The sequence below is a fragment of the Hyaena hyaena genome, unplaced genomic scaffold, assembly GCF_003009895.1.
Source record: "Hyaena hyaena isolate Hyena2069 unplaced genomic scaffold, ASM300989v1 scaffold_919, whole genome shotgun sequence".
Taxonomy (NCBI): Eukaryota; Metazoa; Chordata; class Mammalia; order Carnivora; family Hyaenidae; genus Hyaena; species Hyaena hyaena.
This window is the reverse complement of record NW_024081554.1, coordinates 351,770-357,769: the sequence shown is the minus strand read 5'-3', so window position 1 is coordinate 357,769 and position 6,000 is coordinate 351,770. Positions and strand designations below refer to the sequence as shown.

Genomic DNA, 6,000 nt, shown 5'->3' with positions numbered 1-6,000 from the left:
GAGCATTGAAATTATGATTAAGGTTATAAGGCAAGATTTCATTGAAGTGGAACAGATAAATATTAGAAAATATATGTATATTCCATATAAATTATATATATGTATACAGTATACAGTGTGTATAAACACATGTATACTAGGGGCGCCTGGGTGGTTCAGCTGCCTGAGCAGCCGATTCTTAGTTTCAGTTCAGGCAATGATCTCATGGTTCATGAGTTCGAGCCCCTCATCGGGTTCTGTGCTGGCGTTTGACATTCTCTCTCTCTCTGCTGTGCTCTATCTCTCAAAATAAGCAAATAAATGTAATAAAATATGTATACTAGACATATATATGCATATATACATGAATATATTCTGACACATTAAATATATATGCCTTTTATATGCTAGATATATATGTACATATGAATGTGTGTACTAGACATATATATGTGCATATACATGTATATATTCTGACAAGTTAAATATATATGACTATATATGCTAGATACATATGTACATATGAATGTGTATTCTGATATATATACTACATACTATATATACTATATATACATATTTGTATCTATTTTAGTCTATTACTAAATGAATAACCTCCTTCAGAAATTAACCTAATCTGATTCCTTAATTAAACGACTGAGCCGCTAAACTGCTGAGCTCACCTACCTCATAGGGTTTTGGCTGGAGCGATGATGGAAGCCCCGAAGCACTAGGCCTGTGTCCGGTGCGGAGCAAGCCCACCACGCACAGCCCTGGCTACTATTGTCATCGTCAAACAGTGTGCCAGGTAGCACACCCAACACTTGTCTTTTTTTAATAGATTGTGAAGTCCAGCATTTCTACCATCCATTCCCCTTACGCTAGCCATAGGAGTTAGGTTCTGATCATAAATTATCAATGTGGCAACCGCGTAAACAAAGTTATACACCGCGTAAGTGAGCAAAGCAATTCCTTTCCTAAGGAAAGCCGCTGTTCCTTCCGGTGCCAAACGGAGGCTCCGGTACCTCGATCTCTCTCCGGGGGGCCGTTAACCCCAGGCTGCATGGGTGTGCTGTTTGCACAGCACCTTCAACCATAGAGCGTCGACGTCTCCGCATGGGAATCATGCTTGAGATCTGATCAAAACCGGTGATGGCATGGCAAAATGGACAGAGACGATGGTGTGGTTTGCTTAAAGAAGGCGCTTGAAGCGGGCTTTTGAAACAGCTCCATTTTCTCTCCCGCTGGGAGGTATCACAGGAGTTAGTCAACACTGCATCATTAACAGCGAATTTATCTGTGTGGGCAGTCATTCTGGACTACTTCGTGGGTAGCACCATATGTTAGCTGCAGTTGGCATGTTCCGCAGGGAATAGCAAATGTTTACAGATGCTTGAGGGAGACGTTCTTTGTGTTGTAGGACTTGGCACGTGGAGATGCTTGCCCAGGAAAGGTGACAGAAAGGTATGGTTTTTTTATCCACTGTTTTTTCTGTACTCCATCCCCCCTCCCCGCCAACCCTCCCTCCCTCCGCCTTTTGCCCCATATTTAAAAGACTTCATTTATCCAGAGTGACGTGGAAGCTGAAGATAAAGTGTGGCTCCCGATCTCCGCCCTTGGCTCCCATCTCCTGTCTCCCCACCGTGGCTTGGTAATAGATCATTTTGAAATTTTCGGACACAGTGCGGAAACAACTTGTTCAGAATTACATTCAGTGGGGTCGTTTGTTCTATAGCGGTTGCTCTTTGAAGCTCCTCATAGAGTTTTTAGAAAGATTTTTGAATCCTCTTACAAATCAATCAGAATGTCAACAGGAGAGAATTTCCACCCAAGAAATGTGTTATAATTGTTAAATTGGGACTGGAACGTGGAAACAGAATTCTGTATGTTATCGACTCTCCTTGAAGTATTTGCCCCAAAAACTTCCCAGGTGAAATCTGTGGGGAAAATTAAACATAGGAACTTTAAAAAAATTTTTTTTTTCCTGTTTGCCCATGACAACTCATAGTGTCCTAGTCTGGGATAGGAATTATATGCTCACCCTAGTTATGGCTGGTATTCTTGCTTTCAGCCCAGTTCTCATCCTCGGTGAAAGCCACAGTTCCTGGGTAACTGTGCATGGCTGGAACCCAGCGTTATCTAGGCTCTTGCATCATCAGAACGTCACAGAAGGCAGCATGGTGGACAGAACAAGTGAGTCCCACCTGGGTTTGCCACTACTTATTTTGGTGACTTTGGGCATATAATCTACATTCCTGGGCTTCTGTTTTCACACCTATAACACTAAGGATTAGGGGCGGGGGGAGGATTTTCCAAAGCTAGTTCTGACAGCATCTAACTACTACTTTGTGTTCACTTTCCTTCATGAAGCATTCTGGAGATGTGGCTTTCCTGGTTGGGCTACAATTCTAAGCTTCCTGTTGTCTATTGGAATCATGTGACTCTATCTTCCAGATGGAATATGAGTGGATCTTTGTGGTTTCACTTATGGCCAAAGCAGTACAAAATTAGGTATACCAACGTGCCTGGGTGGCTCAGTCAGTTAAGCATCTGACTTCAGTTTAGGTCATAATCTCGTGGTTCACAAGTTCAAACCCCAGTAGGGCTCTTTGTTGACAGCTCTGAGCCTGGAGCCTGCTTCCAGTTCTGTGTGTGTGTGTGTCTCTCTGCCCCTCCTTCACTCAAGCTCTGTCTGACTGTCTCCCCCAAAAATGAACATTTTAAAAAAATTTAAAAATAGGTATGCCTCCCTCCAATGTTTTTTCTCCCATCCATTGGCTGAATGCAAAAGAATTCCAGGTCCTAAAGAAAATAGAATGCAGATTAGAGAAACGTAGGTCCTTGAATGACCAACCAGGAGCAAAGCCGCCCACCAATTAGGAACCAACTTTTGATTTTATGTAAGTAAGAAATAATGTTCTATTTTTCTTCAGTACTGAGATTCCTAGGATTATTTGCAACAACATCCAATAGATCATAAATCCCTTATTGCCTTTGAATCTAATTTGAGCTTTGGCCTAGTAGCCATTGCCATTGCCATCAAAACTTGATCCTTTCCAGTCAGAGGGGTCAGATGCTGAGAATACAGTTTTTTCTTTTTCTTTCCTTGGAAAAAAATATTATTTTAATAGATATATATTTTATTTTTACTATATCATATATTTTAATATTCAATATTTAATATATATTTTAATATTTTAATACTTATTACATATTATATATTTCTAATTTTAATATATGTGTATTGTATATACATATATATTTTTTAACATGGGTAAAGAAGTCACACATGGCTATTGTGTGATTCACAATGGCAGTCTGTGTGTTTGAGCTCTTACAAGGTTAGAAGTAGTGTTAAAACAGGTAACTTGACTCAGTGGTAATTGGAGGTTAGCCCCTACTCCGCTAAATAATATGTTATGCCCGAATCGTGAGTCCCCAGAGACCTCCAAAGAGCCGGCACTGATGCAAGTACAAAAGGATCTTTATTACAAGCTCGAGCAGGGGCTCACTCATCTCCCAGCGCAGTGGCAGCGAAGTGGAGCCCCGAACAATGGCAAGCAGGGTTTTTATGGGGTATAGGCAGGGGGTGTTACTGTGCACACGTTGTACATTTTGCATTATTACATAAGCACCAATCATAATTGTACAATGCCCATAGTAACAGTTTTGACCATTCAGTATCTGCGAGGCGTCCGTTACTTTTGGTGGGACCCAATCATGACCTTTGAGAATCTTTTGAAAATGACCAATTATGAGGTGGGCTCAGAGGATCTACGTGGGGCTTACACAAGCAGTGAATGATTGGCTATTTTGTACAAAGTAACTACCTGCAGTTCCCAGCCCTGACTCGTCTCCAAGACTATAGCAATGTTACACATTTCTTTCGATTGGCAGATCCGAGGGCAGTCCGAGGGCGGCTTCAGCGGAGGCTTTGCCTGGAACTGGGACTACGTGCAGCCTGAGGTTATTTCTAATGGAGGACTTAATTTCAGGCTCCTCAAATATAGAGGTCAGTGTTACAAGCAAAGGTTTAAACATAACATTGCTTAGGTCAAGATCAGAATTAGAGACATCTCTACTTGGAAAAGCATGGAGTTATAAGGAGAGAGAGAGAGAGCGAGCGAGAGAGAGAGACGCAGTGTCTTATAGGCAAAGAAACACCACCCGCAGAAATGAGTAACAGAAATGGTTTAATATCTATGGAATCAAGATCAGAAGTAGCTAGAGGCACAAAAATAAGAGTCAAGAAAGAAACAAAGGACTGAAAATCCTCATCCAGGATTCTCAGAGGCCCCAGTACAAATCCTCTCAAGCCAGCTCAGGGCAGAGAAGAGAAAGGACGATCCCCATTGGAGACACAGAAGCAGAAAGAAGGAAATAGTTTTGGCCCATGCAGTTTACAATGTAACCAATCCTATTTGGAAATACTACTTTAGGGATGCATAGTTAATGTGTATATAACACTTTAATTTATAACATGGATTTGGTGATGTGGTGCACCATTTTTTAAATGTGTTTTATTTATTTATTTATTTATTTATTTATTTATTTATTTATTTATTTTTGAGAGCGAGACAGAGCGCAGGTGGGGGAGGAGCAGAGAGAGAGAGGGAGACAGAGACTCCAGAGCAGGCTTGAGGCTCCAAGTTGTCAGCACAGAGCCCAACCCGGGGTTCAAACCCATGAACCGCGAGATCATGACCTGAGTTGAAGTGGGACACTTAACCGACTGAGTCACCCACGCGCCCCCATTTTTGTATTTTGATAATCCAAATGTAAAGAGGTGTTTCCACTATCCATACAACATTCATAGAGATGCCCAGTGGAGTTGGCAGTAACTGAGGTAGGAGGTAAAGGGCGGCTGTTAACAAATATTCAGACTGCAGAACAGGTCATATCGCAGCTAAGCACATCGTTATGTTGCTAACTCTGTTCAAGAGGTCTGTCTGTTGAACATGGTGTGTGTGTGTGTATCTGCGTGCACGGAGGGACAGTTACACATGCACACAGAATCCTCAGCATGCAACCTACCTGTCTAAACTGAAACAGATCTTTTTTTTTCCTGAGAAAAATTTAGAGCTCTTTTGTGAAATGTTTTAAGGAATTAATATATCAATGTTTTGTGTTTGGAGATAATTAAGTGAAAAATTACAATGGGGATCATAGCAAATTATTCAGGATGAGAAACAGCAAGGGGACTATAATAATACTGTATTCAGGGGCAACGTGTGATTGACAAGACTTGGAAAACTTTGCGTAAAGCGATACATTGGCCTCTGACAAGTAGAATGTAAGTAGTATAAAATTTTGAAACTCCAGGGTGGAGATAATAAATATATCAGATATTTAAGCTACAGTGATTATTATCATAGTTTTGCAGGAAATTTGGCTGAAGCTTTGCAGCCTTTGAAACATAAAAATGAAAGTAGTGTCTGTTTTCAGTGCCTAATAAAAGAAAATATCATTAATTATTTTCCATAAAACTGATCACTGAAACTAATTATCTAAACAAAATTGCCATATGGTCACTGAACAAAAAATTGGACAAACTTAAAATCTGGTTTTATACAGGAGAAATTCTTTATGTGACAGTACCTTGTAACTATCCTCAGAAAAGAGCTAAGTATCCCTGATGCCATTACTCACTGAAGTGATATTTGTGAGAAGGTAATCAAATGAGATTTAACACCTAACCTGAGGCAAGGACAAATTTAAAATTTGTTGGAATGAATGGATAGATCGCAGGCATCCATTGATTTTCAACTCGCAGTGACAAATTCCATCAATCACCGCTACGATTTACTTTCCCTTTGTGTGTGTGAGAATGTGGGGGAGGTAAAAATATACACTGTCGTGTGATTTAATATTTACAACTGGCAAAAGAGACACTGAAACAAAATGCCCCTCCCCCCACTATGACTACCCCTATCCTGGCAATATGGCTTCCGCCCTGCTGGAGAATTAAGTAAAACCAGTCTATTATAGCCATAAAATAGCAGGAAATTAATCTGAAAAGGCCCA

General features: G+C 40.6%; 1 pseudogene; it reads left to right on the top strand.

The window, feature by feature from the left end:
- The first annotated feature begins 2,024 nt into the window (after positions 1–2,024).
- The window catches only part of LOC120222872, a 33,468-nt pseudogene continuing 29,492 nt past the window's right edge, over positions 2,025–6,000 (top strand).